The sequence below is a fragment of the Hylobates moloch genome, unplaced genomic scaffold (assembly GCF_009828535.3).
Source record: "Hylobates moloch isolate HMO894 unplaced genomic scaffold, HMol_V3 SCAFFOLD_13, whole genome shotgun sequence".
NCBI classification, from domain to species: Eukaryota; Metazoa; Chordata; class Mammalia; order Primates; family Hylobatidae; genus Hylobates; species Hylobates moloch.
Window position 1 is genome coordinate 49,701,377 of NW_026652288.1, and position 14,888 is coordinate 49,716,264.

General features: G+C 42.3%; 1 long non-coding RNA gene across 1 annotated transcript; it reads right to left on the reverse strand.

Moving 5' to 3' along the window:
* Nucleotides 1–1,706: 1,706 nt before the first annotated feature.
* On the reverse strand, nt 1,707–13,185 carry LOC131380921 (uncharacterized). Its single transcript, XR_009209222.1, has 4 exons — nt 13,070–13,185; nt 11,832–11,903; nt 7,731–7,824; nt 1,707–1,898 (listed from the first exon to the last, which is right to left on the reverse strand). It is a non-coding gene; the product is annotated as an uncharacterized LOC131380921 (long non-coding RNA).
* Nucleotides 13,186–14,888: the final 1,703 nt, after the last annotated feature.

The window sequence follows — 14,888 nt, forward strand, 5'->3', positions numbered from 1 at the left end:
CTGTCAGGGTTGGGGGAGAGCATCAGGAAGAATAGGTAATGCCTACTGGGCTTGATACTTAGGTGATGGGTTGATCTGTGCAGCAAATCACCATGGCACAAGTTTACCTATGTAAGAAACCTGCACATCCTGCACATGTACCCTGCAACTTAAAATAAAAGTTGATGAAAAAAAACTCAGCTTTGTCTTATCAACAACTTATTTTGGTAGACTTTTTAGAAAATTCACATTTAGAAACACTCAAAGAAAAAAGATGGGAAAGAAATATAACAGACTTTTAGCAATGATTATCACTTAGGCAGTAGGCTATGTGTGATTGTTTTAATTTTAATTTTTTATTTTTAGAGTAAAAATGTTTTACCACTTTAAGTAAGTTAACAGTCAAATGTGAAATTCCAATAAACATTACACATCATTACAACACAGAGAACATTAAAATCATTTAGAAAGCAATTCACGGCCGGGCGCGGTGGCTCACGCTTGTAATCCCAGCACTTTGGGAGGCCGAGGCGGGCGGATCCCGAGGTCAGGAGATCGAGACCACGGTGAAACCCCGTCTCTACTAATAATACAAAAAACTAGCCGGGCGTGGTGGCGGGCGCCTGTAGTCCCAGCTACTCGGAGAGGCTGAGGCAGGAGAATGGCGTGAACCTGGGAGGCGGAGCTTGCAGTGAGCCGAGATCGCGCCACTGCACTCCAGCCCGGGCGGCAGAGCGAGACTCCATCTCAAAAAAAAAAAAAAAAAAAGAAAGCAATTCACCATGGTGGAGCAAGCCACAAACTTTGGCATCACAATTCTATCTTCCTTCTACAATCAACTAAGTGTATGTTATTATGCTCTAAAGCCATCTTGCCAAAAAGTGACGATGTCCAAGTATACATTTGCAGCCCAGACCCCACCCTGGACTCTAGACCAGTACATCCAATTGCCAACCTGATATCACCAAACAATGACTAAAACATATCTCAAATTTAGCATGTCTATAGCTGAGCTCCTGCTCATCCTCTATATCACTCCTCCTCCAAGCTTCAGGTTCTCAGTTACTATTGGCAACCTCCTTTCTCCAGTTGCTAAGGCCAAGAACTTGAGGTCATTCCTGGGTGCCCTTTCTCTTATGCTTCCAATCCATCAACATATTTTTATTGATCCCACCTCCAAAATTTAAGAATCCCACTAGTTTTGCCACCACCCTCGTCTGAGACACATCATGTTTTACCTGGAATACTGCCATAGTCTCCCGACTGGTCTTTTGACTTATGTCCTTGATCCTTTCATTCTATTCTCAACACAGCAGTGAGAGAGACAGTTCTGCCCCTTTTTAGTTCCAAAAGTTCTAATGACTTCATATTTTGCTCAGAGTAAAAACCCAGGTTCTTTCAATGACATCCCAGGCTCTACATATTCTGGCCCCTCCTCTTCCTATCACTCTGATCTGGTCTTGGACCCACTTCGGCTTGCACATTCTACTCCAAGCTCATTGGGTTTTTTTGTGACTCCTCAAAAGCCCCGATCCTGTCTCAGGGCATTTGCACTTGCTGTCTTCTCAGCCAGAAATGCTTTTACCCCAGATATCTACACACTCCCTCCCTCACCCCCTGCAACCCTTACTCACATCCAAATCATATTCTGCCTCCCTTTATAAAATAAAATAATTTTTATTCTTTATTTGTTAAAATCCCATTTATTTGTTTAGTCCATACCATCTTCTCAGGGATTTTTCTTTCCGGCTGAATCAGCCTTTTGTCTTTCCAGTAAATGAACAAGCACTTGTTTTTTAATCTCTGTCATAGCACTTGTTCCATGTTGCATCATCACCTAATATGCTGTTTGTTCATTTCTCCTACAGAATGCAAGCCCTTCTCAAGCTGAAAACTTGTCATACTCCTCAATGTAGTCTCTGCAACACAAAACACAGTACACTTATTACGTATGTTGAGCAGAACTCTGGTTATCTCGACAATCCCCACATTATTGATGTGACAACCTGACATCATTGCAGAAATGTTTACAAAGTATTTATGATTCCCAGGCATTGCTCCAGGCACTGGGGATCTAGTGGAGGAATTGGACTAACGAGTTTCTTTCCAATTGAATGATATTGTTTATGTTTAAATCCAAACTTGAAAATTAAATTTCACAGCTGTTCTTAGGAAAAAATCTCCTGACACAGTCAGATGTTCTACCTTGGTTTCAGCTTGTCCTAGATCCCTCCTATTATGAAAGAAATCCTATTTCTCTTTTCCAGGGAGAAGTTATCGTTGAGAATTCTTTACTCAAAACAAGTATCTTTGTCCCATGCCTCAAGGAGCATATGGCTTTAAAATGCTTAAGACACTGTGGAAATGATTGAATTAAATGTCTTATAGAATACACATGCATGGCAGGAGGACATAGCAAGAGGTCAAATAATTTATTTGAAGAGTCAGTCTGCAAAAAAAGAGAAAGGAGAATGGCCTAAAGTGAGAAGAAAGATGTAGAACTCTGCCTTCTCTGTCTGTCTAGAATCCGCCCCCCTTTCTCCCATCAGCCGTCTTCCTTCTCCTGGATGATTTCCTCCCCTCCAATCCTCTCTACTCCTCTCCATACCTTGCTCTTGGATAACTCATCCTTTAGCTGAGTGGATATGTGTACAGAAAAAATTGGCCATAAAAAGCAGCACAGGGACACGAGGAACTGCTAATGAGGCAGAAAATCTAGCATACTGCTCAGGCTCTGCAGCATTTTCAAAATTAGTCAAGAAACAAATTATACGTGCCTTTCCCATATTCTGAAAGCAGGAACACTGAAAAATTTTTTTTTTTTTTTTTTGAGATGGAATATCGCTCTGTCCCCCAGGCTGGAGTGCAGTGGCGCGATCTCAGCTCACTGCAAGCTCTGCCTCCCGGGTTCCCGCCATTCTCCCGCCTTAGCCTCCTGAGTAGCTGGGACTACAGGCGCCCACCACCACGCCCGGCTAATTTTTTTGTATTTTTTGTATTTTTTAGTAGAGACGGGGTTTCACCGTGTTAGCCAGGATGGTCTCGATCTCCTGACCTCGTGATCCGCCTGCCTCAGCCTCCAAAAGTGCTGGGATTACAGGCGCGAGCCACCGTGCCTGGCCAGGAACACTTACAATTTTGAACTTCAGACGCAGATTCATTGTTGTGAGTAGCTGTAATGTTTGTTATACGTTGTAAGCTATGTTCTTTTAGACATATGTCCAGACTGATTTAGTCCATCAATAAGCAAACCGTGTGCCTGCTCTGAAACGGGTCCTAGAAAAATGCTTACCAAGAACTCCGACAAATTATCTTTGCTCTTAAGGAAATGAGAAAGAAAATTGGCATGTCTTCAGCTAATTTCACACCATTTGCTAATTTAATACTCAATATAAATTATGAAGAAACATTATTGCATCTTTTTTTCTTTTTTTGAGATGGAGTCTCACTCTGTCACCAAGGCTGGAGTGCAGTAGCACGATCTCAGCTCACTGCAACCTCTGCCTCCTGAGTTCAAGAGATTCTCCTGCCTCAGCCTCCCGAGTAGCTAGGATTACAGGCACCACCCCACCGGCTAATTTTTTGTATTTTTAGTAGAGACGGGGTTTCACCGTGTTAGCCAGGATGGTCTCGATCTCCTGACCTCATGATCCGTCTGCCTCGGCCTCCCAAAGTGCTGGAATTACAGGCATGAGCCACCGCACCCGGCCTATTGCATCTTTTACAACAGACAAGGACACTGAGGAGCTAAGAGGAACATTAATCACCCAATGTGCACACTTATTAAATGCCATGGCAAGACTCCAACCCTTGACTGCCTGACTGCAATGTTCATGATCTTCTCATTGCTCAGAGTGGTTGGGGAGATAGATAACTGAGCGAGGAAATGCTTGAAAGACAGCATGAAAGAAAGAAATATGTTCGTATAAGGCATGTGTTTAGGAAGTGTAAAAATTCTCAAGGGCTATGGAATTCCAGACCTATATCATACTGATACAGTCAGTGGTCTATTCTGAAGAGAGGTCTTAAAATAAGTTGTTTGGTCTACTGTCCCTTTCTGAGAACAGTGGTTCATTCTCTCTTAAATTATAATATAGGTGTGTAAAAATTAAAGCCCAACAGTGTAGCTGATTGGGCTAAGGGTCAAAGAAGACCTTGTCTAGCTTTGACGTGGAGACCAAACCCCTCTGAAGGGGCCGAAGGCAAAACTCTCACCAGTAGAAATGCTTCATTTTGGATGTTGGTGAGAGGAACTTAGCAGATCCTCTCTTAGGAAGTAACAATAGTAAGTATACACAGAAAGTGAGTTCAAGTCCAGGTTGGTGCCTTAATTATCTCATTCTCCCTCTCTGTGCTCACCGTCCTGGCATCCCTGGGACTCGGAATAATCAGGCTTCTGTTGCTGTGTACTCCCTTGCTACTTCACTTCCCCACATAGCCTTGTAGTAAACACAGATTACTAGAGACTTCTGCGAGTCTTTCTTTATCGCTTGAAAGACCTTCCCTGACGGAATCTTAAAGACAGAGAAGCAAAGAGAAGTAAAGTAGGCACCAGGATGCGTAAATGGCATCCGCCTAGGTGCATTACTTGGTCAGCAGGGTCTGCTCAGGGTCTGCTCAGGGTCTTGCTGAGCTAAATGTACTTTTCCATCTACTCATTCATTCGACCAATCTAAATTCAGTGTGTACACTGGGCCAGCTGTTGTGCTGAGAATATATGGATGAATACAACAGAGTCTCTTTCTGATGGGATTTACATTTCACAGGAAAGTCTAGTGATGATGGCTGTGCCTACTCTGGAAGGAAAGGAGGGGAGCACGGGGACCATTGCAGCTGCTGAGGACAGAGCTGTCTCCCACTTCTCCTTTCCCACATCACACTTACTAACTGCTCAGCCTCCTGCTTTGCGGTGGTGTCAGGGCAGTAAATCCCAAGTCCATAAGTAAGAAGTGGTCTCAACTGATACCAGGAAAAAACAGCTACCAAGCCCGTAACTATCTGATCCGCGTGCCTTTCTCACATCCCACCATTCACCACTTTGTTTTTGAATACTGTATACTATAGCTACAGGAAGTTCTTCACACTGCCCCGGTCTATTTGTGCCTTTTCTATACGCTCATGTCTCTTCTCATGTCATTTCCTCCACGGGACCATTTCTCTCTAAATCACTGTTTTAGTTCATTTTTACTTGACTCTCTGGAATAAACACTTAGTTCAATCATTCCTGCTTCTAAGAAACTTCTTGATACACCTATGAAAAATTAGGTGCCCATTACAAGTGGAATTGTGTTTCCCCCAAAAGAGATACTTTGAAATCCTAATGAGAACCTCAGAATGTGACCTTATTAGGAAACTGGGCGATGGCAGGTGTAATTAGTTAAATGATGGTGAAGTTATACTGGAGTGGGGTGGACCCTAATCCAATATGACTGTTGCCCTTATAAGAAGGCGAGTATGAGCCAGGCGCGGTGGCTCACGCATGTAATCCCAGCACTTTGGGAGGGCGAGACAGGCAGATCACAAGGTCAGGAGTTTGAGACCAGCCTGACCAACATGGTGAAACCCCATCGCTACCAAAAATACAAAAATTAGCGGGGTGTGGTAGCGCGTGCCTGTAATCCCAGCTACTCAGGAGTCTGAGGCAGGAGAATCGCTTGAACCCGGGAGGCAGAGGTTGCAGTGAGCTGAGATGGCGCCTTTGCACTCCAGCCTGGGCAACAGAACGAGACTCCATCTTGAAAAAAAAAAAAAAAAAAGGAGGCGACTATGTGAAGACAAAAACACACACAAAGAACTCCATGTGAAGACAGAGATTTGGAGTACTGCATCTACAGGCATAGGAATGCCAAAGATTGCCGGCACACCACCAGAATCTAGGAGAAGACAAGGGAGAATTCCCCCATAAGCTTCAGGGAATGTGGCCAGCTGATACCTTGATTTCAGGCTACTAGCCTACAATAAACACCACTCAATTTCCAGTACTTTGTTAATGGCAGTGACTGGAAACACACACAATGCCCCTCCTCTGAGCTCTCATTGCAACTTCTTTCTAATTACCTATGTATCTGTCTCTCTTTCTCTACACTGAGTTCCTGTAGGGGAAAGACTCTCCTTTTCTTCTACCCTGGATCATCTCTAGAGCAGTGCTTGGTAAGGTGCTGAAAACTTGGCGCTAAATGAACAAATGAATGAATAAAGAGGCAGAGAAAGTTGCTGAGTATATGGAAGAACATCAGAGATCCAGTCAGAGGTTTTCTTTTGTTTTTAGAAATTCTACTACCAGAATTTTTTCCTTCGATGCTTTGAAAATATCAGATTCTTTCTTAAATGCACTTCCAAAGGAAGTAGTCACACAAAAATGGGACAATTATTTGTGGGAGGGATTATTGTAGGCAAATTTGAGAGGAAAGTTGGTGGCAAAAGAAAGGGCCCTAACTGGGGTTGCCCAGACCTTTAAGAGGCAGATTTGCTCTCCCTCAGTTAGGAGGACATGAATTTGGGGTCCAGAAAACTCCAGAAGTAAAACATCCCTCAGCTGCTCAAGGCCATCTCTGGCTACTCCTTTTGTCTTATCCTTCATGAGTGCAGGTCATGAAATTGCTATGACTTTCTTGTCCCTATATCTTTTCTCTCTCTACCCAGAATTCCTATCCTTATTTTATTGGCCTTCTGAACAATGTTTCAAAACTTTACCAAGAATCACCTGGTCAATGATGCCTTTTCTGATTCTTATTGCAAGCCTCTTGTGCTGCCACTGCGCCTTGCACAGATTTCTTGATTTACGCACATCTACACACATTTAGACCCATGATGAGGCCCTGATCTTTCTGAAGGCAAGGATTATGCCTTTACATGTTTCAATACCCATCTCAGTATGTGGCATATGGCAAGTGCGGAAAAAATGTTTGTGGGATCAAGAAATTATGAAAACCTTGTCTCTAGGGAAATTGTTTTACATCAAATTAAAACCTGGCCTTGGAAAGCTTCTGTACTTTCATACTTAAGTCCTTATGGATGAACCATAACCTAACTTAGTAGGTAGGCAGGGTGGAAATCTAACTGAGGAGTATGCTTCTGTAACAAAAGCTGAGTCTCAGCCAATCCCAGTAGCCATACTCTAGCCATTCACAGGCAGCTGTTTAAACCATGTTCAAGTAAGGCGAAATGCCAAGCTGTAACCTGCCTAGCTATTTCCGTACCTCACTTCCGTTTTCTGTAAATCACTTTCCTTTTTCGGTCCATAAACTCGCTGTGACCACCAGGCATCCCTGGAGCCTCTCTGAATCTGCTGTGATTCCGGGGGCTGCCCAATTCATGAATCTTTTTTTTTTCTTGTTCAATTAAACTCTGTTGGCCAGCACAATGCCACACACCTGTAATCCCAGCATTTTAAGAGGTCAAAGGAGGAGCACTGCTTGAGCCCAGGATTTTGAGACCAGCCTGGACAAGATATCAAGACCCTGTCTCTGAAAAAAAAAAAAAAATTTAATTAAAAAATCTATTAAGCTCTGTTAAATTTAACTTGTCTAAAATATTTCTTTTCACAATTGAAACTTTTATTTTGTTCCAGCCATAAATAAGGAAAGGTAAAAGTTGAAGAATCAGCCTTGAAACAGTGTTCTGTAAGGGAAGCAACACTCTTTTTCACATGAGACAGAAGTAAAAAGAATTCAGCAACAATCATTTCAGGACAGGTTGCAGTGAGTATCTGAAGGAAAGATTTTGGTGCTGGGAACGAGGGAGGGACTCACAAAGGTAGCAGAAGAGTCTTGTTCACCAGAAAGAGTTCCATGCCATTTTCTCTTCCTTGGCCTGATGGTGGTGGTCAGGCCCAGCTGAGCTGAACTGCAGGACAATGGATGGGACTTAGAAGGGTCATTTGGGTAAAACTCTCTTCTCTCATTCTGGTGTAATCTAATTCAAGGGCCCAGATTGGTTGGGGAAGACAAAACCACCCAGGCAAGAAGAGTCAAATATCCTCTGCAAATATTGGCAGTGCTCATTTACTTTTTATTGGCCCCGTACCCCAAAGGTGGGGGAAGACAATTCCATCCCAGAAAATATAATTAGTCGGCCTGCTGGTTTGGGCTCTAATTTAATCTGGGCAGCTGTGCCAGGAGCTTATATTAGCATAACACTGGGAGGCGGAGAATATAATTACTGAGCAATAGAGAAGGGGAGGAGAAGTGGGATGGTGACCAGTGTGTGTCTGTGATAGAGGATGGAGCTGGGGGGGAGGGTGATGTCTGTGGAGGGCGAGGATTCCTTTGGGAGTAAGGAAGAGGAAAGGGGCTTCTGGCAGTGGATGGACGGTGACTTTAATTTGGCTTTTGAGAAATTAGTGTGCAGTATATATGTGTGTGTGTGAGTGTGTGTGTGTTGGGGTGTTGGGTGTTGGGGGAGGGGGATTTGTAGCTCCAGGCTGGTCCACTCTGCATGACAAAGGTGAGCTTGAGAGTTGATGGATGGGCTTTGTGAGTTACCCTGGAGGGAATAGATGGGGGATGTTGGAGCAGGTTATGGCTGAATTTGGGACAAATATTCTTAGATACTTTTTCAGTGGATCGATCTAAATGGGGGAAGCAGAATGAGGACATGAAATTTGCACATGTATTATCTCCTTTTTGTTTCAGGCAGAAGAAATGTGATTAAAAGAATACTCCTTAGGTGATTTCATTCATTCATACAGGAAAGCCACCAGCTACAAATTTGCTGCCAGGGTACTTACTTTCGGCTGGGCTCTAGGTTAAGCAGCTTATACTTACTGTGTTAAGCAGTCCTTGCCAAGCTCAACAAAAGTGTTAGGTGTTATAATCCTCATGTAACAATTGAGGAAACTGAGGCTCAGAGACTTTAAGTAAAATGCCCACAGTCATATAGCTAGTAAGTTTTGAAGGTATGATTCAAATCCAGGCTTGTCTGACTCTAAACACTATGCTAATAATCCACAACTCCAAATAGCTATTATTCTCTCCGTTTATATAAGGGGAAACTGAGGCTCAGAGTGGTAAAGTAATTTGCATTCACTCAAAATGTGAGTTGCTATCAGAAGTTAAAATAGAATTTGGATGTCACGCAATACTGCCTCTTTACCAGAGGACAGATGGGGGAAAAGAAGAAGATATTATTTGCCAAGGAAAGAGCTGGATATACAGAAAGAAACAAATAGAAACCAGGTTTCCTCACCCTCAACCCAATGCTCTTTTACTGTAAGTGACAAATGCGACAACAGCTAAAGTCTCTGCTCCCTTCTTATGTACTAGATGGTATACTAAGCTTTACATACTCCCTCATTTCACTTGCACATCACTTTGAGGTCGCCACTATGATTGTCTCATGTTACATGAGAAGGCGAAGGCTTCAAGGCTGTGTAACTTGCCCAAATTCAAATAGCAGGTTAATGACAGAGCAAGGAGTCAAACCCAGACAGCCCATTCTCTAGTCACTGCCTCCCTATGGAACACACGGCCCCTCCAGGCATCATCGCATCCCTCCCGTTGTCAGAAAACCTTGGAGAGCCATAGAAATCTTTCTTCATGACAGACCTAAGCCAGTCCCACTCAGATGTCTGTCTGTTATTGCAGAGAGTAGGTAGACATGTAGGGATACACTGGGGAACTTTTTCTTCACTCTCAGAGTTAATTTTCCCTGTGGTTTTTAACCTTTCCTCTCCCCTCCAAGGACTCCCGAAATCATTCTGGCCCTACCCTAACTGCCTCTTGTCTTATAAGAAAAAGCAGAGGAGAAGCCAGTTTCTCCTTTTCCTTCATACCCTGAGGTTCTGTTGCTCTTTCAGCTCTGTTTTTCCCAGGCAAATACCTCCCACTGGGGCCTTGAGAACCACTGGGAGTCAGAGGGAAGAGAAGCCAGCTTTCCTCCTCCCAAAGGAGGAAGATATGGAAGCTGTGCTCTCAGGCCTCTGGAAACCCAACTTAGCTAGAGGAGAACCCCCCACGCCTGCCTGCAGAGTTCTGCTTGCTCAGCTGCTCAGCATCTGCCCTGCACCCAGAAGTAGGTCTTCCCTAGGGTCCCTGCCAATCTCCTGGGCTCTGGCAAGAGGAACCGGGGCGCAGATGTGTCCTGCATCCTGAAGCCCGCGGGCATCGCTGGGCAGCCCCGCAGTTCACCTTGAGGAAGCCATCTTGATTGTACAGATCTCCTCCTGCTGATGTCCTCCACCCCTATAGAGTTCTCTCCTTATCTCTTCTCCCTCACTCCCCTAAATCCTCATGTGCCCAAAAAGGGCACATGATAAAATTACAAAGATCTCTTGACTAAAAGTCAAAAGGCTTGATTTTCCCACTAGCTGTGCAGGCATTGATTTTCATCTATCAGACGAGACAAATGGCATCTGCTCTCCATTTCCCACAGCTTGTCATGAGAATGTGAGGAAAATGTGTATTTAAAAAGCTGGTATGTCAGCGACAAGCCAGTGACAGGGTTTGCTCTTAGTATTGTCATTGCAATCAATGGATTCTAAGGTAGCATGTACAATGCATGTAGGTTTCAGAATCAGAGACATCAAGCTTTAAATTGTGGCCTTCTACAGAGACTCCTGAACCTCAGTCTCTTCATCCATATAACTGGAATGCTAGTGCCTGCCTTGAAGGGTTGCTGTGAGGTTTACATGAGAGGATGTACAGAGAAACAACCAGAAGAGAAATGGGTGAGTTGGAAGAGCTTAATGTATGTTTCCGTTCTCCCAGATTCTAATGTTCCCCAAATCTAATCCAGAGCTGTTAGGTCTCTGCACTTATGATTGTGCTGGTTGTGCCTTGCACAAGGGAGTCTGCCCAAAGGAACAAATCCATCCAAAATGTGTGATCTGAGCCTGGGCTGCACTGGCCTGATAGGAGGGCATCCCCAGTCTACCAAGATTCGTATGTGCTAGACTCAAGGTTAAAAGTTTACCTAGAGCAGGTCAGAACTTGGGTACCAGAGTCCCAGACAAAAGGAAGGCCTAGACTGGGTGCGGTGGTTCATGCCTGTAACCTCAGCACTTTGAGAGGCTGAGGCGGACAGATCACTTGAGGTGAGGAGTTGGAGACCAGCCTGGCCAACATGGTGAGACCCCGTCTCTACTAAAAATACAAAAATTAGCTGGGTGTGGTGGCCGGCGCCTGTAATCCCGGCTACTTGGGAGGCTGAGGCAGGAGATTTGCTCGAATCCAGGAGGCACAGGTTGCAGTGAGCTGAGATTGCACCACTGTACTCTAGCCTGGGAGCCAGAGCGAGATTCCATCTCAAAAAAAAAAAGAAAAGAAAAAGAAAAAAAAGGAAGGCCTACAATGTGTCAGAGTTGAAGATAGTAAAATCACACACTCACAGTTTCTAGGGTGACATTTCTAAATATGGTTCTGATTTTATCCTATCCAACTCAGTATATTTTTGATGACTTCCAACTCTTAAGAAGATAAAATACCAAAACTAGTAGGTGAGAGTTGAAAGCTTAATAAGAAATAGGATAGTGACATAGTTTAAAAATATTTAAAAGTACTTTTTAATTTAAAAAGGAAAATTATAAATTTACAGTGGGAAAAAAAAAGAATACCACCTTATATACCAATAATAGGAAAACTGATACCACATACTTCCTGATGTGATGCACTGGGGAGACATCATCACATGTAGTAATCCTGACGAAATTGTCTAGCCCAGATTGAATCACATGAACTGCAGATAAATCAAACTGAGAGATGCTCTACAGAATAGAAGGACTATACTCTTTAAAAATATCAACATCGAGTACACCATGGACACAAAGCAGGAAGCAACTTTGGGTCTACTTGAGGGTGATGAGTGGGAGGAGGGTGAGGATCAGAAAACTAACCATCAGGTACCACGCTCATTACCTGGGTGATGAAAGAATGTATACAGCAAACCCCGCAACACACAATTTACCCATGTAACATATACCCCTGAACCTAAAACAAAAATTGGAAAGGAAAAAAAGTCAATTTCCATGAAAGATAAAGAAAAGTAGAGAAAGAATTTCAGATTAAAGGAGGCAAAAGAGACACGAAAACTATATGCAGTGTGTGATCCTACATATTATTTGAAAAACAATCAGGTTTGAATAAAGTTTGTAAACTAGATGATTGTATTAATGTTAATTTTTTTTAATTTTGATAATTATACTATAGTTATGAAAATTATTGTCTTTAATTTTAAGAGGCAAAGCGGCATAATATCTACAACTGATTCGCAAAATGTTGGGAAAAATATAATAAAGCAAAATATTAACAATTTTAAGTCAGAGTGACAGGTGTACGGAAGTTCTCTATTTCAAAAGAACACAAAGTTAAAACAAAGTTCATATCCCAAAATACGGCATCCAAGATTTTTTAGATCTAAACTTAATTTAGGTTAATTATCTTAGGTTCCACTCACTCTTTCTCATAACACAACTCACAGTAAGTATAGCCATGCTGAGCTACTTGATTTTTCCCAAACATACCCTATACTTTTCCATCTTGGTACTTATGCTCACTCAGATCCCTCTGCGAGAACAGACTTCTTTTTACTCCTTAACCTTTTGAAATTCTATTCAACCTTGAACATTCTTTAATTTAAAATGAGCAATCTAGCCGGGCGTGGTGGTAGCTCATACCTGTAATCCCAGCACTTTGGGAGGCTGAGGCGGGAGGACTGCTTGAGCCCAGGAGTTTGAGACCAGCCTGGGCAACTAAGTAAGATCCTGTCTCTACAAAAAAATTAGCCAGGCATGGTGGTGGTACCTAGTCCCAGCTACTCGAGAGGCTCAGGTTGGAAGATCTTTGGAGCCCAGGAGGTCGAGGCAGCAGTGAGGCATCACTGTGCCACTGCACTCCAGCCTAGGCAATAGGGAGACCCTGTCTCCAAAGATGAAAAAGAAATCCAAAAAAATCAAAGGAAGACATCTTCGATTGCTTATTCAGCTCCTAAATTCGTTCAATCTCCTGTGATACAAATCAGACAAACAGGGGTTGTCCAGATACTCCATAATTGGGTTAATTCATCAGTCTGGGTTAGACAACCTCCTGGGCAGTGGGCTAATCTCAGATTTCCACCTGCGTAACTGTGAGATTAAAGAATGGGTATAGGCTGCCACCTGGTGGTTATTAGGAGTACAGTCGTGAGCTGCGTAACCATATTCTGGTCAAGGATGGACCGTATGTACCACAGTCTCGTAAGATTACAATGGAGCTGAAAAATTCCTATCACCTAGTGACGTCGTAGCCATGGTAATGTGGTAGCACAATGCATTACTCACGTTTACTCGCATGTTTGTGTTGATTGCTCATGTAAACAAACACTGCGTGCCAGTCATATAAAAGTATAGCACATAGGTCTATGTAGAGTACATATTTAATAATGATAATAAACAACTGTTACTGGAATGACAGTTTTTGTATGTAGTTTCTGTATTTACTGCACTATACTTTTATGTATACTGCATGTATGCAAAATGTATATGTATAGGTATATGTACCTATACATATACTAAACTGCACTATACGTTTATGTATAGTTTATGTATAGTTATGTAGAGTTTATGTAGTTTATGTGTTTACTGCACTATACTTTTTATTGTTGTCTTACAGTGCACTACTTCTACTTATTTAAAAAGTGAACTGTAAAACAGCCTCAGGCAGGTCCTTCAGGACGTCTTCCAGAAGGCATCGTCATCATAGGGAGGTGACGACTCCACGCCCCTGAAGACCTTCCGGTGGGATAAGATGTGGAGATGCAAGCCAGCGATATTGATTATCTTGACCCTGTGTGGGCCAAAGGTAATGTGTGTATTTGTGTCGTAATTTTTTTAAAAAGTTTGAAAAGTAAAATAAAATAATTTAAAAATTAAAAAGCTTATCAAATAAGGATATAAATAAAATATTTTGTACAGCTGTACAATGTGTGTTTTCAGCTAAGTGTTATTAACAAATATGTCAAAAATTTAAAATTGTATAAAGTAAAAAAATTACAGTAAGCTAAGGTTAATTTATTAATGAAGAGAGAAAAATATTTTTAAATAAGTTTAGTGTAGCTTAAGTGTCCAGTGTTTATAGAGTCTACAGTGATATACAGTAATGTCCTAGACCTTCATGGGCACCAACACTCACTCACTGACTCACCCAGAGCAACTTCGAGTTCTACAGGCCACATTCATGGTAAGTGTCCTGTACAGGTGTACCATTTTTTATCTTTTATACTGTATTTTTACTGTACTGTTTCTACGTTAAGATGTGTTAAGAGCTACAAACACTTCCCAGTGTTCCAATTGCCTACAGCATTCAGTACAGTAATATGCTGTCCAGATTTGAAGCCGAGGAGCAATGGGCTGCATTGCATAGCCAAGGTGTGCAGTAGACTGTACCATCCAGGTTTGTGTAAGTGCACTCTATAATGTTCACACAAGGACGCATTTCTCACAGCATGTCCCCGTCACTAAGTGATGCATGACTGTGTACCAGGTTGGGGGTTCATCTGTGAAGACAGAGGTTTGCAGGGTGGGAAAAGTCAGAAAGAGACACAATCTCACTTAATTCATCTGCGGATCACAATATCCACTTTTGAGATTGTTTTCGGGATTCAAGTTAAGATGTATTAGTCATTTTTCACAGAGTATTCACTCATTAAATGATAGTATTATTAGAAATATAAACCATTACACTGTGAAGAACCTTAAAGACAATTTATTTTTACTTCCTCATTTTACGTTTAAGGAATCTAAAACCCAGAAAAGAAGCAGAGTAAGGCCTAAAGGACAGGATTTTTCACTTCTCACTCCTTAACACGTAGGTCAAAAGAGACAGGTTCAATATAAGTATAGTGAAAATTATAATATGTAGCTGTGGAGCACTTTAAGTCATTTGAATCTCTTTCACTCCCACTTTCTCATTTCTTCCTACCTTCTAAGGGAGGCAGGG